The sequence below is a fragment of the Thamnophis elegans genome, chromosome 12, assembly GCF_009769535.1.
Source record: "Thamnophis elegans isolate rThaEle1 chromosome 12, rThaEle1.pri, whole genome shotgun sequence".
Classification (NCBI taxonomy): domain Eukaryota; kingdom Metazoa; phylum Chordata; class Lepidosauria; order Squamata; family Colubridae; genus Thamnophis; species Thamnophis elegans.
Genome location: NC_045552.1, coordinates 22,247,821 through 22,275,018, shown reverse-complemented (window position 1 = coordinate 22,275,018; position 27,198 = coordinate 22,247,821). Strand labels below are relative to the sequence as shown.

The 27,198-nt window shown below is 43.0% G+C and overlaps 1 protein-coding gene across 2 annotated transcripts in view; it reads right to left on the bottom strand.

The window, feature by feature from the left end:
* COL8A2 (collagen type VIII alpha 2 chain) overlaps positions 1 to 21,714 on the bottom strand; it is a 183,150-nt gene extending 161,436 nt beyond the window's left edge. The window contains exon 1 of one of the 2 annotated variants that reach the window (XM_032227389.1): positions 21,126 to 21,714. The gene's annotated coding sequence lies outside the window, so the exon portion shown is untranslated. The remainder of the gene's footprint in view (positions 1 to 21,125) is intronic. The other variant, XM_032227387.1, reaches the window with a different exon arrangement.
* Between the last annotated feature and the right edge of the window lie 5,484 nt (positions 21,715 to 27,198).

The window sequence follows — 27,198 nt, the reverse complement described above, 5'->3', positions numbered from 1 at the left end:
CCAGGAGCACTCTGAAAGCCTCCTAAAGGCTATGCATGACCATTTTGGTGAAGGGGGCGGGGTTTCGGGAGGCAAAAAAATGCTGTATTCAGTGTATAAGACACACCCAGATTTTCAGCCTCTTTTTTGAGGGAAAAGGGTGTGTCTTATACTCCAAAAAATACGGTAGTTGAAGGGACTCTACACATGTCTATCCATTCCTGGTTTTCCCAGCCAGACCAGACATGAAATTTGATCAGATGAGCTGATCCACATTACTGCAAGGCTGCATTAGCAGCAGCAGCAGCATGTAGATTTATATACCACTTCACAGTGCTTTTACATCCCTCTCTAAGCAGTTTATAAATGTCAGCCTATTGCCCCCAACAATCTGGGTTCTCAATTTACTGACCTGGGAAGGATGGAAGGATGAGTCAACCTCAAGCCAGTGAGGATCAAACTCCAGACTATGGCCAGAATTAGCTTCCAATACTTCCTATGGAGATTCTCTGTCATCCAGGTTATGGTTGTCCCAAAGATGCTTTTTCAAGAGGCAACTGGACTTTCTGGTTTTTCTTTGAAGACATTTCGCTTCTCATCCTTTGAGATGAGAATGAGAAGGATGAGAAGGGAAACGTCTTCAAAGAAAAACCAGAATGTCCAGTTGCCTCTTGAAAAAGCACCTTTGGGACTTCCAACACTGCATTCTAACCATATCTAAGGGTTTGCCACAAAGAAGAGAGAATCAGCCTGTCCTCCAAAGCACCTGAAGGCAGGACAAGAAACAATGGATGGAAAATAATCAAGAAGAGAACCAACCCAGGACTAAAGGAGAAATTTTCCAATGGATAAAACAATTAATCAGTGGAACAACTTGCCTCCAGAAGTTGAGGATGTTCCATCACTGGAGGTTTTAAAGTCAAGATTGGACAACCATTTGTCTGAAATGGTATAAAGTTTCCTGCCTGAGCAAGGGGTTGGACTAGAAGATCTCCAAGGTCCCTTCCAACTCTTTTATTTTGTTATTGTTATTTTGTTAAAAGAACTTTGCATGTCTGAAAGTACAAATCTCCCACCTTTGCAGTCTGATAACTTCAGGAAGATCCCGCCCGTCAATCCTGCTCCACCCACTATACAGCTGTGGGCTCAGCTCCCTCTTATCTGACTGTTCTCTAGGCAGCATCTTTTCACCCCATTTCTCAAGGTCTTTCTCCGACACCATCGCAACTGTGTAGAGGTCTGTCTTCCTCCATGCTTTTATCACTGGCCAATCCTGCTATTATCTGTAATTGAGTTTCCTACTCTGAAACAAAATCCTCCTTGCCAAAGATTTACAATATTCTAAAGCATCGTGGGCATTCTTCAATCAGAGCTTCTTCTATCTGTTTCATGAGCTATGATGGTTCCCAGAAAGAGACTGGGTTCACACCTCATGCTAAGCTATAATTTGCTTATTGATGATTTGCTGGATAACTGACTGAGTCTATAACACATGGTAATCTACAAACTATTATTTGCATATTGTAATAGTGACAGTCCTATCATATGTTAAGATAAAATCTGGCAAAACCTATTATGGGCTTATCACAGAGGGGGAGGAATTGCCTTGTTTCTGCTAAGAACACAGCTGGAAAACAAAAGATGAATTTTTAAATGCATAAAATACGTAAGTACTTTTTTTCCCCTTTGCTGTTGCAGACAACAGCCTTAAACAAATGTGCCAGAACCCCGCAGTTGTTTTTTTAAGGAAATGGTTGTGTCAGATTAAGGTGAATTTCACTATCTCTTTAGGAAGAATGGAAGGGAAATTACAAATCAGACAAAGCAAGCCTATTCAAAGAAATAACTTCGAAAGATTGTGCATTGAAGACATGTTCTTAGTTTTTTTGCTCCTCTTCCAATGGACACAAAAATAAATGGCAACACTGTGTTGCAAAGTGTGATGGGTTTCAACTGCATGACTTCAGCCACCGTTTTTTTTAACACCTCCTTGCAGATGCACTTTGCACCAGCACTGAAAATCATACACCATGTTGTATACTCATCTCAGAGCAAAATTCACAATATTTGTGGCTTCTATCACCCTGGAGGTAGAGGTGCTAAATTGAGGTGTGCAGCGTATGAGCACTGGAGGTCCATGAGGGAACCTTGGTACTCTCTGAGTTTGGTTAGTTCCTTACAGATGTTTCCCCTCAGGGAAAAGGGCGGCCTATAAATCCTAATAAAAAAAATGCTAAATTACCCAAACTAGGCAACATTTTCAGCGCCAGTCAAGAAAACAACCAAGCTCAGAAAGCACCAAGGAGTCTTCATTGCAACCTGAGCTACAAATATTCTCCTTTATAAGTCCATGTGTGACCATTCAAGGGATTTCAGGACTTCTATCCAAGGGGACAGTTGGTCAATCTCCCTGATGGTGAACCTATGGCACAAGGGCCATCGCCTAGGTCAGTCCCACAGCCCATGCATGTGCACCTCCTGCCAGCCAGCTGATTTTTGGGTCTCTGCTGGGAGAAGCGCGCAAGTGCACAGGGGTGGGGAGATGCTGTAGGGCCCTCCACCCCTTGTTTTTGGTCCCAAGAGGCTTCAGGGAGGCCTGTTAGCACCAAAATAGGGGGTGTGCACGTGTGCATAGGGGGCGTGGGAGCGCGGGGGTCACACATGCATGCGCAGGGGTCACACATGCATGCACGGGGGGCTGCAGGGGGCACTGGATTATGTGTGTCAGCACACATGGGCATGCTTTTGGCATCCGAGGGAAAAAAGGTTTGCCATCACTGGTGTATCTGAATAGGACGAATATCAATACAATAGCAGAGTTGGAAGGGACCTTGCAGGTCTTCTAGTCCAACCCCCTGCCTAGGCAGGAAACCCTATACCGTTTCAGACAAATGACTATCCAACATCTTCTTAAAGACTTCCAGTGTGGGGCATTCACAACTTATGGAGGTAACTTCTGTTCCACTGATTAATTGTTCTCACTGTCAGGAAATTTCTCTTCAGTTCTAACCAATGTCGACCAATGATTTCCTATAGCATATAACAATTTCATCAGAGGAGGGCCTAACTCAAACTCAACAAAAGCTTGCAACTTTGCTGGTGTACCAAAGAAACTGGAAGATGATGGTGCCATCTGGTGGCACTTGCCATAAAATGTGGCATGTACCATGTCAAGGACAAAATCGTCCTCACCAACATGCCAGAGCTGAAGTTTACTTAATGCTGCTGGGAGTCCCAAATTGCTAATAGGTCAAGACAAACAGGCAGCCCCAGACCTTGGCTGGTTTGAATTAAGCTTAACATACAAGTACAGCCCTTCTGGTTTAAGTCTCAGTGGGATGTACAAACTCAGCCAGTGATAGCTGGTCCATAAATCTTAGTTCAGCAAAACACAGTCTTGTGCATAAGCAGATGGGATGAAGCCATGTAGGATAGTGGGAAGGAGAAGCCTTCAGAATGAACTTTTAAAGTACGATTGTTCAACTTCTGGCTTTGCCAGTTTGAAGGCAAAGTTACAGAGACGCATGTTAGAAAATGCCACATTCTGTGAAAGTTGAAGATTGGACTTTGAAGAAGCAGAATAAGAAGGATGAAGTTTGCCCTTGGAGAAGATTCCTGAGAAGCAAAGAAAATTAACCAAAGGGTTATTGAATAAATCAGTCCAAAGTTCTTACATGAGGCTCAAATTGTCCTAATTTGAACACATTATGTGAAGATCCAGCCGTTGGAAACAGTTCTAATGGAAGGAGAGGAGAGGAGAGGGTGACCAGAATCATTACAGTGATGATGGATGAACCATTGGAAGAGCTGAAAGTTCAGGTGAGGGACAAATCACCATGAAGAAGCCTATCAGTGTGGTCTCCAAGAGTGGACAACCACTTGATGGCACCTAATCAACCACAATCCTTGTTAGAAACAAACCTGGATGCCCAGAGACAGTTAGCACTCATGGAACTCAAACATTATCTTCTTTGGAATTGATCTTCTAAAGCAGTGTTTCTCAACCTTGGCTACTTGAAGATGTCTGGACTTCAACTCCCAGAATTCACTGGCTGGGGAATTCTGGGAGTTGAAGTCCAGACATCTTCAAGTTGCCAAGGTTGAGAAACACTGTTCTAAAGTGTCTGGATTGAGAAGGAAGAAGTTTCACAAGCAGTTTTTATGACAAATCTTTTAATATTTATGACAAGAAAGATCTGCCAAAGCTTTGCGGCAGCCTCTCTGCTGATGATCAGTTTGCTTGTTTATTTAATTTATATCTCTCCCTTACTTGAATTGAACAATTCTAGGCTGCATACATAACATTTGGGCCTATTTTCCTCATAACAAAAACAAAACAAAACACTATGTTATGAAAAGGGGTGACAGACAGACAGACAAGATAGACAGACAGATAGCTAAAGATAGGTAGCTAGACAGCTAGACAGACAGACAGATAAGATAGACAGATAGACAGAGAGACAGACGGACAAATGGACAGATAGACAGACAATCACAGACAGATGTCACCCCTAATTCTCCTCTTTGTTAGACCAAACATGCCTCATTCACATAACTCATTCCAAGACAGGACCTGGTTTATCAAGAGCAGAAGCTTCCTTCCTCGCTCTGTTTTCCCCGTGGCAACCATCCTGTGAGGTGATTGGGCTGAGAAAAAGTGACTGGCTCCAGCTGGCCTTCTGTCCTAAGTCAGGACTAGAACTCACAATCTCCCGGTGATTGGCACCAAGTCACCCCACCGGCTTCCGTGGCTTAGGCAGGATCAGAACCCACCATCTCCATCTAATATTTCCTTTTGCTTCTTCAGCCGGCCCCTCTACAACCCTAAAAGCCAATGTTGGCCATCTAAAAACATTTATTCCTCTGCCATAAATATAAGTCTCCCTTTCTGAGAGCCTCTTAGTTAAAAGAGAAAGCCTGTTCTTCAGCCAAGCATTTTCTCCACTGGTTTTCAACCTTTCTCCATCCTTGCATCTCCTTCGTTGGCTATGGCTTCTGTTGCAGCCTTTTATTCCAACATGGACCTTCTCCAGGTGGGACTCAAATCTCCCCTCTGGGTTCCAGTTGCAATTTCTCTGAAGCCAAGAACTTCTCCAGGAATGCAAATCAGAATGGGTGGGCAGACCAAAAAAAAAAAAACCAATTGGTCCTCCCACAGAGTTTCCCGCAGTAGAAGCAAGATGGATTTTTAGTTTATTTATTATGTCTATGCCTGTGGTCCTGAGACTATTTATGTCCTGGTTAAAAAAAAAGAAATCTTAAGGGACCCTTAGCTATTTCTGGGCCTAAAGTATACCTACATTTAGGTGGGTGAGTGTTGAGGTTTGGTTAGTTTTTCCTTCCCCCATTTCCTAGGAGGTTTTTTTTCTCTCCCTTTTGGGGAGGGAAGTTCTTCTCAAGGTAGTTTAAACTACAGTTCTTTTAAAATATTTTTCATTTCCTCATTAAATAGACTGGAGGCGATGAATCAAATCAGGGGGGAAATATATTAAGAGTGTTGAAAAAAATTGGAGATACAGGAAGATACCTTTGAAAGAAAGATAGGGGCCTAGGCAGAAATGTTGGTAACTAGGCAGTGGAAGAGGGTAAAGATGAAAGGAGAAATACCTAGATTGTCCAGCCAAAACATAGATACAGATAAAGATCCAAGAGAGAAATATGGGAGGCAAGTCAAAAAAAAGCATAGCAATTAAAGTATTTAAGCGGGCAAGAGATGATGGATGGATGATTTCTCTTTATTGTTATTGTTCTGATTTGCTTTTCTTTTTTCTCTCTCTCTCCTTTCCTTTTTTAGGTAGGTGACATGACTTGAGGTTAGGTAGGCTAGAAAGAAAACTTCTTTTAATAAAAGGGTGACATAACTAAAAGAGAATAAGAGATAGAAATAAGAGAAAGGGGGAATGTTAATGTATACATTTTTATATAATAAAATAAGAGCAATAACAAGAGAAAACATGGAATAATTGAATAATGACAGACTGCAATTTAATATAATTATTTATGACTGTTAGAAATATATAAGTTGGTTGAATGTAATGATTATGATTAATTTAATTAGTTATATTTGTATTAGAATGTGTGACAGCCAGGTGCCACACTATTTACGCATTGATATGTTTGTTTAATAAATAAATAAATAAATAAATAAATAAATAAAATTTTAAAAATGGACTGGAGACATTATCTAACCTTTAGCCAGCACTGGTCAACCTCTTTCTCAAACCAGGCACACTTTGCAAATTTGAGATTTGCTCACTCTGGAAAGCTGCTGTGATTTCTTGCCCATAATAGACTGTGTAACACCCTGCCCCCCCCCCCCCCAGCTACTACATAGGAACCCTTTCAGCATTTGAAGTTATCTCCTTCCCTTTGCTAAGCCTTTGCGAAGCTAATGTCTTGGTATTAGCTTAGCAAAGGCTTGGAATACTGCATCCAGTTTGGGCCGCCATGATCGAAAAAAAGATGCGGGGGCTCTAGAAAGAACGCAGAGAAGAGCAACAAAGATGATTAGGGGACTGGAGGCTAAAACATATGAAGAATCCTTGCAGGAATTGGATATGTCTAGTTTAATGAAAAGAAGGACTAGGGGAGACATGATAGCAGTGTTATCATGCAATATAACAGCAATATCTCAGGGGTTGCCACAAAGAAGAGTGAGTCAAAATATTCTCTAAAGCACCTGAGGGCAGGACAAGAAGCAATGGGTGGAAACTAATCAAGGAGAGAAGCAACTTAAAACTGAGGAGAAATTTCCAGACAGTTATTAATCAGTGGAATGTAGGTACTTCAATACTGGAGGTTTTTAAGAAGAGATTGGACAACCATTTGTCTGAAATGGTATAGGGTTTACTGCTTGAGTAGGGGGTTGGTCTTGAAGGCTTCAAAGTCCCTTCCAAGTTTGTTATTCTGTTAAGCCGTACTGTATCAACTCGCACGTCTTCCGTATGGAGCTTTTAAAATGATCTCTTCCCAATGACTAACTGGAGCAGAATCTGTCTGAATGGGTGATGCTGGGAATTCAAGTCACGCTCCAACCTGACCAGGTCATGGCAGAAGCTGCAATCATTAACACCCCTTATGTAGGTTAATTCCAGAGCAGGAATTACATCCTGGGATATTGGAAAAACTCCTTTTTTGCTACTGTAATCCATCCTCTCTAAATGCCACCCTTGAGTGTTGAGAGTCCACCAGAAAAACCATAGGATTTGGGACATCCAAGGGACGTGGTGGCTCAGTGGCTAAGATGCTGAGCTTGTTGATCAGAAGGTCGGTAGTTCGGCAGTTCGAATCCCAAGCACCGCACAACAGGGTGAGTGCCTGTTACTTGTCCCAGTTTCTGCCAACCTAACAGTTCAAAAGCAAATAAGAAATGCAAGTAGAAAAATAGGAGCCACCTTTGGTGAGAAGGTAACAGCATTCTGTGTGCCTTCACCATTTAGTCATGCCGGCCGCATGACCACGGAGATGTCTTTGGACAGTGCTGGCTCTTCAGCTTTGAAACAGAGATGAGCACCGCCCCCTAGAGTTGAGAACGACTAGCACATATGTGCAAGGGGAACTTTTTACCTTTACCTAGTGAAAAGAAGGACTACGGGAAACACGATAGCAGTGTTCCAATATTTGAGGAGCTACCAAAAGGACGATTAAAAGTCAAACTTTCTTCCACAGCACCAGAAGGCAAGGCAAGAAACAATGGATAGAAACAAATAAAGGAGAAAAGTGACGTAGAAGGAGAATCTTCCTAACAGTGAGGACAATTAACCAGTTGGAATATCTTGCCTTCAGACATTTTGAGTGTTCCATCACTGGAGGCTTTGACCAACCAACTCTTGTCTGAAATGGCATAGGGTTGCACAAGAAGACTTCCAAGGTACCTTCCAACCCTGTTATTCTGTGTTCTGTGACTTCAACTCTCAGAATTCACTAGCCAGCATTGGAGGAATTCTGGGAATTGAAGTCCACCTTAAACTGGCTGAGAAACTCGGATCTAGAGAATTGATCCAGCTTGGGAATTCTGGGAGTTGAAGACCACACATCTTCAAGCTGCCAAGCTTAACAAATACTGTATGATGGCCTCCTGCCTGGGAATGTCAATGCCAACCCATTTGGAGGGCAGCAGACCTCAAAAGGCTGCTCCAAAGATAATATGCTCACTTAGAGCAGCATCCAACCCCACCAGATTTTCCGACAAACGGAACCTATGAATCACGCTGAAGAAGTGCAAAGCATTCACCAACAAACAGAAGAAGAATGTCATTCTTCTCTCTGCAATGGAGCCGCCCGGAGCTCAGCTTACAACAGATGGGGAGATGGGGCAGGAAAGAAACGATCCCAAATATTCAGCGTTTATTTTGTTTTAGAGGGACTAGACAAGGGAATGAGAGAGACGTTGGTATGTGAGCCAGAGAGAAGGAATAACAGTAGCTCTGTATGGGTGTTTGTGTGTGTGTGTGTGTGTGTCCGTGTCTCTGTATGTGTGTGTGGTGTGTGTGTGTGCGTGCGCGTGCGTGCGTGCGCACAAACACACACACGGGCAGGTTTCCCTGAAAGAAAAAACAGACGAGTTCTTTGCTCTGCCAAAAAATCAGGTCACAAGAAGTTGGAATTCTTTCTTCCATCTCCTTCGAAATGTGACAAATTCCCAACTATAACTATCGGGGTTCCTCTCTCACAAAACCTCCACAAAGCTTCTAGCAATCGGAATGCAAGTTTACCTTCTTTTCAATCCAGCTTTTATCCTTATTTATTTATTTAGTGTGTCAAACATGTAAAAAAAAAGGTATAAATATAAACATAAATATGAACACAGTAAATGGGTACAAATAAATGGAGACAGTAGGACAGAGACATTAGGCACGCTGGTGTGCTTATGCACGCCCCCCCCCCTTTACGGACCTCTTAGGAATGGAGTGAGGTCCATGGAAGACAGTTTGAGGCTGAAGCTATGACATGTAGAGCATTCCAGGCATTGACCGCTGTGTTGCTGAAGTCGTATTTTCTGCAGTCGAGTTTGGAGTGGTTTACTTTGAGTTTGTATCTATTGTTTTCTTGTGTATTATTGCGGTTGAAGCTGAAGCAGTCATTGAGCAGTAGGACGTTGTAGCGGATAATTGTATGTACTACGCTTAGGTCAGACAGAAGGCAACATAGTTCTAAATTGTCTAAGCCCAAAATTTCAAGCCTGGTGGCACAAGGGATTCTGTTGCGAGCAGAGGAGTGGGGGACTCTTCTCGTGAAATACCTCTGGACTCACTCGATTGTGTTCATGTCTGACCTACAGTGTGGATTCTAGACAAAAGGGCTGTATTCAAGAATTGGTGTAGCAAAGGTTTTGTGTGCACTAGTTTGCAGTACAATATTACCACAGAAGAAGCTTCACAAGATTAGGAAGATTCACAAGATTTCCCCAAAGGCTTTCCTGGGAAGAGGAAGAAGAAATCATGCCTGCAACCAGTGATTCTAAACTTAGATTCTGCCCAAATCGGGGTGCCCCGTAACAACTCAGAAACCAACCGAAGGGTGAAGACCAGCGTTATCAAATCAAATCAACTATCTGAATGACAGTCTTTGGCAAGCCTTTGGACCAGGGGTGTCCAAACTTGGCAACTTTAAGACTTGTGGACTTCAACTCCCAGAATTCCCCAGCCAGGTGTTGGCTTTTTTTTAATGGGACACCGTTTAATGGGACACCCAATAGATTGGGTTTTTAATGGAACTCAATCTATCTTTCAGTAATGTGTAATGAACACAAAATGTTGCAAGTAGAAATAGAAGGAGAGAGGCGGCAAAACAAGCAGTTAAGATAAAGGCACTCTAATCTCCCCTGGGGGACATGGACACTCCCTCTCTCAGCTTGACTTACCGTATTTTTCAGAGTATCAGACGCACCTTTTTCCCTCAAAAAAGAAGCTGAAAATCTGGGTTCATCTTATACACTAAATATAGCATTTTCTGACTCCTGAAATCCTGCCCCCTTCACCAAAATGGCCGTGCATAGCCTCTAGGAAGCTTGTAAAGAGCTCCTGGGGGCTGTGGAAATGAGAAATGAGCAAAAAACGGGCTGTTTTTTTTGCTCAATTTTACCCCCCCCCCACCCCCCCAGGAGCATTCTATAAGCTTTCTAAAGGCTATCCATGCCCTTTTTAAACGAAGGCCATTTTTTGCTCATTTTTGTCCTCCCACCCTGCCCAGGAGCACTCTGCAAGCCCCCTAAAGGCTATGCCTTTTGGGGGAGGAATGTGCCCATTTTCGTGAAAAACGGGCTGTTTTAGGGAGGTTTGCAGAGTGCAAAAACTTTTTTTTAATTTGCCTCTTCAAAACCTTGGTGCGTCTAATACTCTGGTGCGTCTTATACTCCGAAAAATATGGTACCTTGTAGAGTTGTTGCAGCCTTGAGCTCTTAACTAGAAGACAGGATATCATATAAATAAATAAAAATATTGCTTTATACCCTTTCCTAATCAAACACAGGTAAATAGCAGCCTCCCTTGCTACATTTTTTCTCAAATTACTGATCTTCCTCCTCCTCTCCTTCTCCTTCTCATCAAAGAACAAGCAAGAAGAACCATCTATTTCCTTGTCTTGATCCCCTGCACCAACAGAGAGGGGGTTAATATTCTAGCCAGCAAGTGGATAGGAACGTCTCATCATTGTCTTCCATGGGACAATAGTCCTCTCTACCAGAGGTGGGTTCCTGCTGGTTCGGACCAGTTCGGACAAATAGATAGTAACCCTACCGGACACATGACCATACCGGTTCTATCCTGGGTGCCGCCATCTTTATTTTCTGTTCTGCACATGCGCAGAACAATCTTCATTGAAAAAATGTATTTTTTCCTTTTTAATAGTGTGCACATGCACAGACCTTTTTAAATGCAAATGCACATGCGTGCAGAACATTTTTTGGCCACCGAACCGGTAGTTATGCCAGCAGGAACCCACCCCTGCTCTCGACATGATCTTCCTAGTGATGTTTTGGGAGACCCAAATTCAGAGGAACACCCTGTCCCATAACAGGTCCTAACATCATAAAAGCAAACCAGATCTCAAAGCCTTCTTGGAGCTGAGTACAAATTGCCATTTAGCTCTGACCACACAACCAGATGTAGAATTTTGGAAACCACCTTGGAGAAGACAAAATGTCTTCTTTCTTGCAGCACATCCCTCAAGAGATGGAGTGGGGTCAGTCCCTATCCCAGAGACTGTGGCTAATGAGTGTGGTTTTCCCAGTTGCAATGTATGGCTGTGAAAGTTGGACCATAAGGAAGGCTGCGCGCCAAAGAATGGAGGCCTTTGAACTCTGGTGCTGGAGAAGACTCCTGCGAGTCCCTTGGACTGCAAGGCGATCCAACTGGTCAGTCCTAGAGGAGATCAACCCTGACTGCTCTTTAGAAGGCCAGATCCTGAAGACGAAACTCAAGTACTTTAGCCACCTAATGAGAAAGAAGGACTTTCTGGAGAAGAGCCTAATGCTGGGAAAGATGGAGGGCAAAAGAAGAAGGGGACGACAGAGAATGAGGTAGTTGGATGGAGGCAATGAAGCAGTAAGCATGAGCTTAAATGGACTCCGGGGAATAGCAGAGGACAAGAAGGCCTAGAGGAACGTTGTCCATGGGGTTGTAATGGGTCGGACATGACTTCACAAATAACAACAACACTCTAAACTGGATAAATCTAGAGTTCAGGATAAGGCACTGATCTTTTTCTGATATCCTGGCATGATGACAAGAATAATGGCTAGATTCCTTCCCTTCTCCTACTTCCTCCAAGGCCAACCAGAGAAAGATCCAGCTTTAGATGATGTCTATCAAAAGTGGGATAACTTTGCATATGCGCAGATTTGCAGGAGAAGTCCAAAGGAATCAAAAGTGTAGCCACAACAGCTCCATCAAAGAATCTGCCCATTTTTAGGTGTGTCACCCACATGCAAACACCAGTCAGAGTTTGGGTTTGTTCACTTGTGGCCACCTCATAACCATTTTGACTCTCCACCTTACACATGCGCCTGATCCGCCATTTTTTTCTCCATACATAAGAAACACACAGATCCCATGTAATGACAGCTAAGATAAGATTTCCTAAAGTACAGGTAGTCCTCGACGTAAACCACAATTGACCCCAAACTTTCTGTCACTAAGTGAAACTTTTGTTGAGTGAGTTTTGCCCCATTTTACGACCTTTCTTGCCACCATTGTAAAGTGAATCACTATGGTTGCTAAGCGAATCTGGTTTCCCCATTGACTTTACTTGTCAGGTCACAGAAGCTGATCCCATGACCCCAAGGCACTGCAACCATCATCAATACGAGTCAGTTGTCAAACATATGAGTTTTGATCCTGTGACCATGGGGCTGTTACATCAGTCATAAGTGTGAAAAATAGTCATTTTTTTTCAGGGCTGTTGTAGCTTCAAGTGGTTGCTAAGAGAACTGTTGTATGACAAGGACTTCCTGTACAGATTCCCAAAGCTTAAGTTTGTTTTTAGAAAAACCTGACTTACCCTGTTTCTCCAAAAATAAGACCTTCCTGGATAATAAGCCCAATCGGGCTTTTGAGCACATGCACTAAAATAAGTCCTCCCCAAAAAATAAGCCCTTCCCTAAAATATTTAAACGCATACACAACTAGTCCCTGCCATTTCCTGGGGAATGGAAAAGGGGAAACATGTCCCACGCATCCCACATGCACCTGCCATCCACGCGGAAAAGCCTCACAGTGATGCTCCCGCAAACCCTTGCTACCGCGCCCCTTCTCTTAGGTGTGGCCGCAAAAAGAGCAGTAGGCCCAGTGACTCCAGGGCTGGCAAGAGTGTGCCAGAAACAGAAACAGAACTTCCGGCCCTCTCTGGATCAGCTGATCTGTGGACCGCGGAGCAAGGTTAAGAGGCCTCCTGCACCTCCAAAATAATAAGATGTCCCCGAAAATAAGGCCAATCACTTATATGGGTGTCAAAAGAAAATAAGACCCTGTCTTATTTTCAGGGAAACACGGTACAATGAAAGCAATGTTCATCGCAAACTGCACTCCCCCCCTTTTTTAAAAAAAAATGCAATTACAACATGTTAATATTGAAAACAGTTTGAGGCAAAAAGAATGCTGGCAAATGTTAAGACACTGTACTTACACATCATACTAAATCAACGTATATTAAACCCTGGATTATCAAATAAATCACTTCATAGATTAATCTAAATCCAAATGAGTAGATTCACATGTCTTGTTAGATCAAAACAAACTAATTACATTATTTATGGCTTAGCATAATCTGTGAACCAGACCCTAAATACAATCTTTTATAAAGTCATTTCCAACCAAACAAGTACAAGCTTGATTCAATACCCATAGCAATGAATGGTTTTTTTTTAAAACTGAAATACAGCTTTTGGCTAATAATTAGGATTTAAATTAAATCTGAATAAGCTTAGCACTACATGCTTGCATGTTTTTTATAATTGCTGGGTGTTCTTGGCCCAAATTATACATAATACAAAACCATAATGTGGTGTGTTTGGTTTGGGGCTTCTGGCTTAGTGCTACATGTGAATCCAGCTACCATGAGTTGTTCAACTTAAAACTGCTTTTAATAGGGTCAGAGTTTGCCTTATGTGTAACTTTTGCCTCCTTATAGCTCTTTAGTTTTGTATTATCCAGAGAGCAAAGAAATCAAGGGTTAAGTCTGATTCACACAACATATAGCTGGGTCAATTATAAACCTGGTTCTGAATTTCCACAACCAGCTAAATTTAGATCCTCCTCATCTCTTTTGGAACAATGATAGGGGCTGGCTTAGCAATGGCACTTATATATTGCTTCATAGTGCTTTACAGCACTCTCTGAGTGGTGTACAATTGCCCAATTGTCAGCCTACTGCCCCCTACCATCTGAATCCTTGTTTTACCAACCTCGGAAGGATGGAAGGCCAAGTCAACCTTGATCTGTTCAGGATCAAACTCCTGGCAGCGGGCAGAATTAAGCTACAATACTGCATTCTAAGCACTGCGCCACCACGGCTCTTAGAAGGTGGTGAGTACCCTCTTTGCAATGGAATGTAGTGAGAATTTTGATCCCCCAGTAAGGAGGGGTTCCACTGTAGAAGAGTCACAAGCAACTCAGCCCAGCTATCATATGTGATAGAGAGAGGGTGAAGATAATTCTAATAATTCTATTTTGTATATTGTAGAGTCTTTAGATTATAAGATTTCATCTATAAATGTGAAACAATTCTGAGCTTGGAAGAAATAATGTGAACAGAGTTGTGGGATAGGATAGGATAAGATAGGATAGGATAGGATAGGGCAGGGCAGGGTAGGGTAGGGTAAGGTAGCATTAAAGTAGAATAGAATAGAATAGAATAGAATAGAATAGAATAGAATAGAAAGAAATAGAGCAGGGGTGGGTTTCTGCTGGCGTTACTGCTAGTTCGGTGCACGTGCAATTTGCTCTGGTTCGCTCCGTTCATGTGCGCAGTTGCCTATAAATTGGTCTGTGCATGCGCAGAACATTAAAAATGCCAAAAAAACCATGCTGCAGTGACCGGGGAACCAGTTTGGGGGCTTGGCGAGCTTTCCGTCCCCACCGGTTTGGCGACACAGTCGTAATTTTCACTACCAGTTTGTCCGAACTGGTGCGAACCGGTAGCAACCCACCTCTAAAGCAGAGTGATGGCAGAATAGAAGCAGATTCTGAATTTCTGATTGTCATTCTTCCCAGGCGCTCCATCTAATATTTAGGCCAGTTCCTGGCTCACATTTCTGCAAGTCTCTCTCCAATATCTATTAATCGGTGTACAATTGTGTATATTTTAATATTGTTCTGTGAACTAGACTCTTGAGAGTGATGCTTCACCCTGTCCTTATAATGCCAAGAACAAAAGGCCCAACAATTGCAATTTCTAGTCAATAGCATCCTAGTCGTTTTCTTAAAAACACTTGAAAAGAGCTCTCTCTCCCATTTAATACAGCAGCTGCTATCTCGCAAAGTATCTGTCAGGTTCCAATTAATGTACCCATCATCACAAATCGAACTCAGGATAGATTTGAGAAGGAAAGGGGGCAAGAAATGATATTCAACTATTTTTGGGTCTGCAGAAAATACTACCCCAAGAAAATAAAAATTAAGAGCTGGAAGAGACACCTACAACAACAGAAAAAGAAAGGAAGAGAGGAGGAGAGGAGAGGAAGAGGAGGGAAGGAAGATAAAGGTATTATGGAAGGGAGAAGGAGAGAGGGCAGGAAGGGGAAGAGGAAGAGAGGAGTAGGGAAGAGGTAAGGAGAAAGGAAGTAGAGAAGGGAGGGAAGGTGAAAAGAAAGGGAAAACAAAAATAAGGAAGTGAAATACGCTACAGAATTTTATGAAGATGTATTACTACTGGAGGGATTTAGGATGATGTGATGAAATTCCATAATATAAATTTATTCAAAATTTAGAATATCTCACGTAAAATGAAGTAATAATAGTTATAGTCAAATAAATGTTTAATAATGATAATAATTGTATACATATATATGAGATAGATAATATGAGATTCTATATAAATTGTAAGTGAAGACTATGGAGAGGATGCACAAAAGTTTTGTAACCAATTGACACACTGTACGAAACTGGAAGATGATTTTATGTTTTATGTTTGTCTATGCTTGTTTGTTTAAAATAAAAAAATTACAAAAAAATAAGAAGAAGAAGAACTCCCTGAAAATAAGGCCATGCTTATTTTGGAGGTCAAAAGAAAATAAGCCCCTGTCTTATTTTGGGGGAAAACAGTGTGTGTGTATGTGTGTGTATATACAGTATATAAAACTTTTTAACCAGCAATTAGATGCATTCCTCATCATCATCAAAAGAAAACAGTGCCAATGGGCATTTCTCTCGGCTTCCACTGTGCCTCTCTCCATCTTCTTTAAATTAAGTTCAAAATAATTTTGACTTCAAAAATAGTTACGCAGGTTTGCTGTGAGGCAAACCAAAGCTCCATCCTTAGCATGCTCAGCATTTCCAGAAAGGTCTCGGGGCCTTTGTGTCCCCTGACCATTTTTGAAAAGTGTAAAACAATTATGTTTGCTGCATTGTTGGAAGATGTGCCTGTTTATGGTGGGTGACAGAGACGGTTGTGAGCAGAAGGCTGGAGAAAGATATCAAAAAGTCTCAGATGTTGAAGAAAGCATATATATTTCCTTTGGTATCCTCCCCATGTAAGTTGTTTCATTAGTAAGGTAAAGGTAAAGGTTTCCATTTTACAACCAAATCACCATTTGCAAGTCACCATGTGTGAGTCGGGCGGCCAGATCAATCCATTTGCTGCCAATTACCTCCCAAAGACCCATTAGATCACACAGGGTTGGCCTCCTCCGGGTTCCGTCTACCAGCCAATGCCACCTGGCTACTACCCGGGGGAGGGCCTTCTCTGTGGCAGCTCCGGCCCTCTGGAACGAACTCCCCGCAGGGATTCAGACCCTCACCTCTCTCCAGGCCTTCCGAAAAGCCGTCAAAACCTGGCTCTGCCAGCAGGCCTGGGGTTGATGAGTTCCCTTCCCCTCTCGACTTGTGTGGTTGTGTGATTCTTGTCTATTTTAATTACTTGTATTCTGTTCTATGTTCCCCTTTTCCCCCTTGAATTGTTCGCCACCCTGAGTCCCACCCGGAGAAGCATACAAATAATAAAATTCAATTCAATTCAATCCATTTAATAAACAGGTAAAAGTAAGTCTAGAGCACTGCACAACCTTAGATCTCGCTTCAAGAATGGGATAGCAACTACTGTTCTTGAGAGCAGCAAGCTGGTTTATGACACACCAGACATACCACGTATGGCACAAAAGCGGTCCCTACTCTAAGATGGCCTCATCACCGCCCGCCTCTTGCAGTAGCAGTTCCTCTCTCTGCCGAAGGCAGGTGACAGCAAATAAAATGTTGGCACTCCTTCTCAAATCTGCTACCAGTTGGGAAGAAGGACACGTTCTCTTCTTGGCCTCCTTCGCATTTGCCTGCTCTGAGGAATACTACACTGCCTGCAATGGAGCAAGTCAGAAGAAAGTTGAGAATCTGAATCAGGCCAAAGGTCCACGAGTAAAACTGGCTTAGCGTGTGGCTGAAGGCCAATTCTTGGACCGTGCATATTTCGTCTGGCTGTCAACCCAACTGGTACAATCCAGCCCCCCTCCTTTTCCGACACGATGCTCTAAAGTACAGCTTTAATTGAAGCCATGGCTGTACCTGAAACATTTTTGGCTCCAAGACATAAGCCTCAAATACATGAAGCATTCATAAAGGAGGAGGGAAAAAATGCTGAGCGCGGATAAAGTGCTTTCCCTTCTCCCAAATGACAAATACCAACCAATTTTAACATGCTGAGATTAGGTTAAAAGGCAAGATAATCTGGGTAACCAACTCCTGGCATGGCTTAGGGTGAAAATAAAGCACCACTTTTAAGCATTTCTGGCGGCCCAGGGTTTGCCATTTCAGGGGGACAGGTCAGATTAATTTTCTTCCCAAGAGAAACATCACAGTGTGTCATGCAGGAGTTTTAAACATTCATCTCTTCTGTATGCATCAAGGAATCTGGATGCCAATCTTTCAAAAGGGCCAGTCTTATTCCCTTCAAATCTTGATAGATCGAGAGCAAGAGCAATAGCACTATAGCTTCTTAGTGCTTTACTGCAATCTTCCCCAATCTTTCTGGCTCCAGGGACCAGTTGTAGAAGAAAAATGTATTTCACCAACCAGGGGTGGGGGTGATTTTGCATCTGCAACCTATAACTTAGGCATGCACGGATGAAGCTTCGCTCACTCGACTCTCCTGGTTCCCAACAGGCTGCAGATCTGTATGGGTACCGGTCTATGACCCAGGAGTTGGGGACCTCTGCTTTGCAGCCCTTTCTAAGCGGTTTACAGAGTCAGCCTATTGCCCCCCCCAACAACAACAATCTGGGTCCTCATTTTACGCACATTGAAAGGATGGAAGGCTGAGTCAACCTTAAGCCAGATGAGAATCAAACTGCTGGCACTTGGCAGAATTAGCCTGCAATACTGCATTCTAACACTGAGAGGAGGGAGGGAGGGAGGGAGGGAGGGAGGGAGGGAGGGAGGGAAGGAAGGAAGGAAGGAAGGAAGGAAGGAAGGAAGGAAGGAAGGAAGGAAGGAAGGAAGGAAATAGCAATAGTACTTAGACTTATATACTGCTTCACAGTGCTTTCCAGACCTCTCTAAGCGGTTTACAGAGTTAACACTATTGCCCCCCAACAATCTGGGTCATCATTTTACCCAACTTGGAAGGATGAAAGGCTGAGTTAACCTTGAGCCAGTCAGGATTGAACTCCAGATTATATTGCTTTGGAAAAGTAAAAAGTTGAGGTGCAGTGCTAATGCTTTATTCTACTGCAACAGAGAGAATCTGAAATCCACATTTTCTTTTCTTTTCTCCCTCCCCCCTCACTTTCCTTTCTTCCTTCTCCTCCCCACTGTGTCCTATTATTTGCTTTCATATTTTTGTATTTTATTCTATAACTTAATAAAAAAAGATTTTTTAAAAAAGATTAAACTCCAGACTGTGGGCAGAGTCAGCCTGCAATACCACATTTTAACCACTGTGCCACCAAGGCTCTTAATGCAACATCCGATCAACTATAGCAATAGCACTTAGACTTATATACCACTTCACGGTGCTTTTACAGCCCTCTCTAAGCTGTTTACAGAGTCAGCCTATGGCCCCCAACAATCTGGGTCCTCACTTTACCAACCTTGGAAGGTTGGAAAGCCGAGTTCACATTGAGCTGGTCAAGATCAAATGCCTTGCAGTGGGCAGAGTTAGCCTGCAATGCTGCATTCTAACCACTGCGCCACCACGGTCCAGTGGCGCATGAACACAAACCTGTAATACCAAACATCTAGCACGCCTTCTCAAAAATATGCCAGTTTGAACCAGGGGTGCAGAGGCCTCAAGTTGGCAATCAACAAAACAGTAGAGTTCGAAGTGTCAGGATCCAACCCAATCAACAGTCAACACAAATTCCTTCCTGCTTCTAGTCATCAGAATTAAAATTGTAGCTTTAGCAACTTTTATACATATTTATCCGATGTCTGTACCACCATCTTGATTTTTTTATTATATATTTATATGCTGCCCCTTTCCCCCGAAGGGGACTCATCTTAGTCACCTAATAGCAATAGCCATATCACTTAGACTTATATGCCACTTCACAGTGCTTTATAGCCCTCTCTAAGCGGTTTTTACAGTGTCGGCATATTTCCCCCAACAATCTGGATCCTCAATTTACCAACCTCGGAAGGATGGAAGGCTGAATCAACCTTGAGCCTGGTGAGAATCAAACTGCTGGCAGTTGGCAGAATTAGCCTGCAATACTGCATTCTAACCACTGAGAGGGAGGGAGGGAGGGAGGGAGGGAGGGAGGGAGGGAGGGAGGGAGGAAGGAAGGAAGGAAGGAAGGAAGGAAGGAAGGAAAAAATAGCAATAGCACTTATATGCCGCTTCACAGTTCTTTATAGCCCTCACTAAGCTATTTTTACAGTGTCGGCATATTGCCCCCAACAATCTGGGTCTTCATTTTACTGACTCTGGGCACTTCATATCATTGTCAAACCATACAAAGCCATAAATAAAAATTTAAATTAAAAACAGGCTAAAAACAGTTAAAACATCCAAGTTAAGATAAAAATCAAAGTTCAAAAATCCCACAAGGATAAGAGGTTAACAAGGCAACAGGCATGTCCTAAGCAGGCCACCAGCCATCCCCAAGGCTGCATCCACACTTCTACACACACACACAAACACACACACAGGCTAATTTTACAAATTCACACCCCGTTTTTTGCAATGTGCAATGCCCCATAGGCAAGCTATGTTTACAGTATGTCTTTAATATATGAATGGCTCAGATATTTGATTCAGATGGGGACCTGGGAACCCATTTTCCCAGTTACGTGTTTATCCGTGTTTATCTGATACGAGGAGACATAAAACAAGGCAAGCCTTCCAGTGGGACATCTGCCCGCTCCAATTACACACACACATACACACACACACACACTCCTCTTATTTCTACCAAGTCTACCAAGAACTTCCTTTTGGCTGGTGGTGTCTGTTTTCTCAGTACCACTTACGTTAAGGAAAAAAAGACATTAAAACATCCCTGGAATTTGCTGGCCTTACGACTTATGAAACATGTTGCATAAACGCACAGAGGAAAACCATCTACTGTATCCTGCACAAAGTCTCTCTGCAGAGAGACTTTCTGGATTAGACTCTCTGGATTATTGTGTTACTTGGGTTCCACTGACATTGCCTGGATGGAGGTAAATGTATTTTTCCCAGTGCACCTTAGTCTGAAACCATCACGCATTTTCAGACTCACAGCCCAAATCCCATTTTATCCTAGTTTTGTTCTAACAAGAAAGGGGGAAGAAGAAAAGGCAGCTGTTGGGGATACAGGTAAATTTTTCATCTTGCAACGCTTTCACACTTTCAGAATTCCATTGCCATACGGTGAATCCTGAAACTCCCTTTTAGACAGAAACTATGTTCTAGCAATGCGAAGCTGGCTCAGCCGAATAGCAATATACAACACATTAGGAAACAAATCTGCATCAAATCCACAGGACCTTCGTGGAGAAACAAGAACTGGCAGAATGTGACAGGCAGAAGATCGAGAGTTTTCCATACTTTGGAAGAAGTTTGTTTTGTTTTTGAAGAAGCTGCATTTGCATTTCTAACAGCCGAGGAAGAAAGGAAATGTATTTTGCATGCAGAAGGATGACATCAAAGACACTGGTAAAGTTAAATCGCTCCATATTCAAGTCTGTGTAATCAGATTTGCCTAGGCTGATAGCTGATAGATGGAGACTACAGGTCCCATGTTGCTACATCAGTATGCTAACTGAGGGATGCGGCTGTATTCTCAAACACTACATTTGGAGAAACCAGCTCAATGGTGGGAAACAGGAGTGAATGAGTGAGTCCGTGACAGAGAGCGAGTATGCGTGTCAAGCTGTGTTCACACAACTCAATTACCCCGCTTTCCCAGTTAACTATTTTCTCGGCTTGCGCCCTGAGCTACCCACAAGCCAAGCCAACCCCCCTCCCCACAAAAAGGCTCAGCATGTGGCGGAGAGTCAGAGCCAGGAAGGCTCCTCACTGACCTGGGTCCGCGGGTCGTGTGAACCCAGCCAGCTGCCCGGGAAGGAATCCAACCGGTGGGAAGCAAGAGAAGCGCAGGCACCTGACCTCGGGGCGCAGCAACCAGAAGGCGGTGGGTTGAAAAGCTGGGCGGCGTTGGCAGCCGTGGCTCGCGGGGCAGCGACGAACCCGGCGACGGCGGCGGCGGCACCGGCTGTCCGCGGAACCTTGGCGGGCAAAGCGCAGGGAAAGCGGCCCGCGCAGCCAGTCAGCGGCGGGCGCGCGAGGGGAGCCAGCCAGCCACGGCTGCGAATGAGAGTGCGCAGGAGGGAAGCCGGCGCTTTTCACGCCCTCGGCGGGGGTTTCTTCCCCCCCTCCACCTCCTGTCTTTTTGGGACCGGCCAATGCAGCTCCAGAGGGCTGAGCCGGCTGCTTGCAAGCGAATAAGACCCCCCCCTCCCCAAATCTCTGTCGCTCCCTCTTGAGCGCCTTCCAAGCTTCGCAATGGTTTTTCCGTGGCGCAGGACGCTCCGGGGGAAGCCTTCAACCCCACTTGCCTCGTTATTTCAGGATCGCCCACTTGTTGATGTGCATGGCAGGCAGGGTTATTTATTAGGTCGCTATTATTCGTTGTTGTTGTTGTTGTTGTTGTTGTTATTGCAACAACAGAATTGTATCACAGCGGCCAGTTGTTTCGCTGGATTTGGCATTGATTACTATTCGGACCCCACCCAGGGGCCTAGGACGTCGTAACGTATTTTCGTAATATGCGTGCAAATCCAAGCAGTGCAGCTTTTTGCATTTGACTGATGGTGATTTTGTCAATTTTTAACTGTTTTAAATGTAATTCCAGTGCTTTTGGAATAGCACCCAGTGTGCCCATTAACACTGGAATTACCACTGCTGGTTTGTGCCATAACGTTGAATTTCGATTATTATTTGTGGTTAATCTTTGGTGAGATTCACAGCCTTTGGGGCTGGTTGGTAGTTCAACAGCTCGAGTCCTACCAAGGACCTAGGAACTGTTAAGGTAACGTTGGAGGATATAAGCTGTTCCAAGTAGGGTGGTTTTTTGTAGAATCAGAATGTTCAAGTCTGATAATTTAAAATTTCCAAATAGCGAGGTAGCCCTCTAGGTATTGCTCCAAGGGCTCCAATTACAATCGGGACAACACATGATTTCTTTTTCCACAGTCGCTCAACTTCAATTTGCAAGTCCCGGTACTTTGTGATTTTTTCTTGCTGTTTATCTTCAATTTGTGCATCTCCAGGTATTGCAATGTTAATGAACCATACTTTTTCTTTTCAACTATTGTTATGTCAGGTGTGTTGTGGGCCAAGTGCCTGTTAGTCTGAATTCTGAAGTCCCACAAGATCTTGACTTTCTCATTCTCTAAGACCTTCTGAACCTGATGTTCCCAGTGGTTTTGGCTGTACTCAAATCCAAACTTTTGGCACAATTTCCAGTGAATGATCTTAGCAACGCGATCATGGTATTGTAGGTAGTCAGTTTGTGAAATTTTGCTGCACCCACTGATCAAGTGGTCGACTGTCTCGTCTTTCTCATTACAGAGGCGACATTTGCTGTTGGTGGTAACATGTTGAATTTTTGCCTTCATGCAGTTTGTGGCTAAGGTTGTTCTTGAGCTGCCAAAATAAAGCCTTCTGTTTCTTTTTTCAGTGCTCCTGATCTTAACCAGTTCCAAGTTAGCTTTTGGTCAGCTTTGCCTTCAATACTTTTCAAGTATTGGCTATGCATAGTTTTATTTTTCCAATTTTCAGCTCGCTTCTCAATTACTTCTTTCTTATATTCAGCTTTTGACTTAGTTATCTTTAAAAGGCCTCCTTTATTTGCTTCCTTAATCATTGGTTCTTCACTTTCCTGGATATAATCATTCAAGCTGTGTTTTTCTTCTTCCACAGTCTGTTTTACTTGTAGGAGTCCTCGACCACCCTCTGCTCTTGGTGGATATAATCGGTCAACATCACTTTTAGGGTGCAAAGCATGATTCATTGTCATAAGCTTCCTTGTTTTTTCTGTCCAAATTGTCCAACTCCATCTGGTTCAGTCAATTATTCCTGCAGAGTACCGAATCACCCAGGTATTTATGGCTTTTATGTTTCTTCCACTCATTTTGGACTTTAATATCTTGCAAATTTGTCCAATGTACTTGGCTGAAGTTAATTCCTTGACATTATTATGCATTAAGTCAGAGGCCTCTAAAATCCCCAAGTACTTGTAGCCTTCTTCTGGTTTTACTGCCTTTGTCATTTCTTCATTCTCAAGTTCTATTCCATCATCTTCTATGACTTTGCCTGCTTTGGTTGCCATTGTTGCACATTTGTCAATTCCAAACTGCATACCAATGTTTTGGCTAAATTCTTTTGTGCTTTCAATTAATAAATTCGGTTCAGCTTTTGTTTTACCAAACAGCTTCAAATCATCCATGTACACCAAGTGCGAAATTTTCAGTCCTTTCTTTGCAAGTTCGTATCCACAGTTCATCTTCTTCAAAATGATTGTCAGTGTAGCATTGAGAGTATAAAAAGTAGGGGTGAAAGGGAATCATTATTATTAGTATTATTATTATTTACTTTATTAATTAAGCATGAAACTCAGTCAACTGAACATTCAAAAATGCATTACAAATGCCAGTGACTGGTATTAGTAGTAGTAGTAGTAGTAGTAGTAGTAGTAGTAGTAGTAGTATAGTAGTAGTAGTAGTATTGTTGTTATTGTTATTGTTATACTTTATTCATTAAACATGGGACTCAGTCAACTGAACGTAGAAAAATGCATTACAAATACCATTGACTGGTGCTAATGGTTGATACAGGTTGCTGCCAGCATCCTAGGTATCAACCAAGTATCTTCTTAAAATATACAATGTTCCGAGTAGCGCAGTTTTTTGCACTTCCGCTGGTGTTATTGCAGGAAGCTGCAATTTCTTGATGTGTTTTATAAAATTCTTGGACATGGTACAAAGTGCCCCCATGACAATGGGTATCACTGTTTACAATAAAGGCTATTATTATACTTTATTCATTAAATATGAAACTCAGCAAACTAAACATTCAAAAATGCATCACAAATATCACTGGTGCTAATGGTTTATACAGGTTGTTGTTGTTGTTTTTGTTGTTGTTGTTATTCAAGGAACATGGTGGCTCAGTGGCTAAGATGCTGAGCTTGTCGATCAGAAAGCAGGAGTGAGCTTCCGTTACTTGTCCCAGCTTCTGCCAACCTAGCAGTCCGAAAGCAAGTAAAAAATGCGAGTAGAAAAATAGGGACCACATTTGGTGGGAAGGTAACAGCGTTCCATGTGCCTTCGGCATTTGGTCATGCCAGCCACATGACCATGGAGATGTCTTCAGACAGCGCTGGCTCTTTGGCTTTGAAACAGAGATGAGCACCGCCCCCTAGAGTCGGGAACAACTAACACATATGTGCGAGGGGAACCTTTACCTTTACAGTCGTTCCACTTCTATTTGCGAATATTTGTATTTTGTGGTTTCGTTCCCTCCTATTCTGTCTCTGCAGGTACTGCCCCCTCCATTATCCAGACTGGCTGAGGAATTCTGGGAGTTGAAGTTTACACACATCAAAGTTGCTAAGGTTGAAAAGAGTTCTGTCTCCTGTCTCTGGCTGCCTCATCTTTAGCAGGAAGAGCTGGCTCTCTGTTGAGATGGTCACCATTCAACATCTCACTTGTCAACAACTACTTCAGCTTCAACCACAATAATACATGGGCAAAAATCGATACAAACTCAAGGTGAACTGCTCCAAACTCGATTGCAGAAAATACAACTTCAGCAACAGAGTGGTCAACACCTGGGATGCTCTACCTGACTCCGTTATTACATACTCAAACCATCACAGCTTCAACCTTAAACTGTCTACCATAGACCTCACCTCATTCCTAAGAGGTCCGTAAAGGGGGCTGTGCATAAGCGTTCCAGTGTGCCTAATGTCCCTGTCCTACTGTCTCCATTCATTTGTACCCATTTCCTGTGTTCATGTCCATGTTTATACTACCTGTTATCTTGTACATGTTTGACAAACCAAATAAAATAAAAATTATAACGGATTTTGCCAAGATATCTTGAAAACTGCATCCCTTTTCCAAGTGCCATTACTTTGGGGAAGAACAGATCAGACCTTTTCTGCAGGTTCAGTTGTGGCTGAATGAACTTCTACAACAACAGCTCACAGCCTTCTCCAACCCCATGGACTCCAGAGAGTCATTCTTGAATTCCTCGCCATGGCTTACATTGGGAGAGGATTCTGGGAGTAGTGGTGTCAGTCAGGGGTGGGCTTCCAAAATTTCAGCAACAGGTTCTCTGCCTGTTTGCTGGGTGGGCGTGGCCAGGGTGGGCATGGCCTAGTTGGCTTCCTACACCACGGCGGGGGAGTGGACGTTTTCGCCTTCCACAGGCTTTTCTCAAGTCTCTGGGAGGGTGAAAACTGCCTCCCCTGGGCTCCGGAGGCCTTTGGGAGGCTCATTTTCCCCTCCTCCCCAAGAACTCCGCATGGGCCATCCACTACCTCACATCCAAAATGGGCCACATGGAGAGTACTGGGAGGGGAGGGGAGAGGTGGGCGGGGCCATCCAGGTGTGGGATTTGGTGGTTCTCCGAACCGGCCATAACATTAGCTATGGGTTCTCCCAAACCTGGGCAAACCTGTAGCAGCTTACCCCTGGTCTTAGTGTTCTCAACAGCAATAACTTGAGGGAGGTTGCAGTAAATGGGCCAATGATAGGCTGCACTTAAGAGCATCTGTACTTAAAAGAAAGAAGAGGGCTTTGGCTGGATAGTTGGAGCTGCCATCTTGATTTAAGTGGCCACCATCCCACAGACACCCTTGCTAGAAACATTGACCTCCTTGTCTCTTCTTTGGGAAAGGAAACCATCAGCAAATGACCAAGGAATAATTAGCACTGTGTGCAGTCTGAATCAGGCTTGTTTTTCAACAGATGTCCAGATAGTTGAAGTGTCCTATTATAGGTGGTCCTCAACATACGACTGTTCGCTTAATGATGGGTTGAAGTTACAATGCTTCCCCTCCAGCAAAAGCTACTTACGGCCGTTCTCGAACCTCCCTAGGACCATATTTTAGGTGCTCGGCAACCAGCCCAGATTTTTGGCTATTTTCAGTACCACGTGATCACATGACTGCAATTTTTGGCAATTTTGCCAGAAACCAGTGTTTATTTTTCGGTTTCCAGCAAAAATCACCCCTTAGTGAATAATAAGAGTTTTTTTTAATGACTGCCATTAAAAAGTTGTAAAGTTGGGTCTAGTCATGTGGTGTCCTGCTTTACAACTATCACAACTTACCATAAGTGCCAGGCTCAATTAGAGTGATATTATTTCTTGTATTCTTGCCTAAATGTTCTCAATTGGCTCCTTGTCCTCAAATTATGCTAGGTACAACTTTCCCTTCTAACCCTGGGATGACATTGAGTCTCTCATCTGCACCTCTATAGCTGTCTGGGTTGGCTCTGCAACCCAAACATGACAGACACAGACTTCAAAGGATAATCAGAACTGCAGAAAAAACAATGGCTACCAACCTGCCTTCCATTGAGGACCTGTAGACTGCATGAGTCAAAAAGAGGGCGGTGAAATAACTACAGACCCTCACATCCTGGACATAAATAGTTTCAACTTCTACCCTCAAAATGACGCTATAGGGCACTGCACCCAGAACAACTAGACACAAGGACAGTTTTCTCCCCGAACGCCCATCACTGTGCCTAAACAAATATTTCCCTCAACATTGTCATATTACCTACTAAGACTGTATTACTATTATTCTTCCTTCCTAGTACCTATCTCTTTCCAGTTATGACTATAACCATATTGCTTGTATCTCTACCACTTATATTGTTTTTATTTGTTTCCTATATAATTTGATTGCTTATTAGTAACCTTTGACAATCACTAAGTGTTTGTATTTTATTATTCTTGATGAATGTATTCTATTTTATTTTTCTTTATGTACACTGAGAGGTGTTTCACCAAAGACAAATTCCTTGTGTGTCCAATCACACTTGGCCAATAAAGAATTCTATTCTATTCTATTTTTAAAAA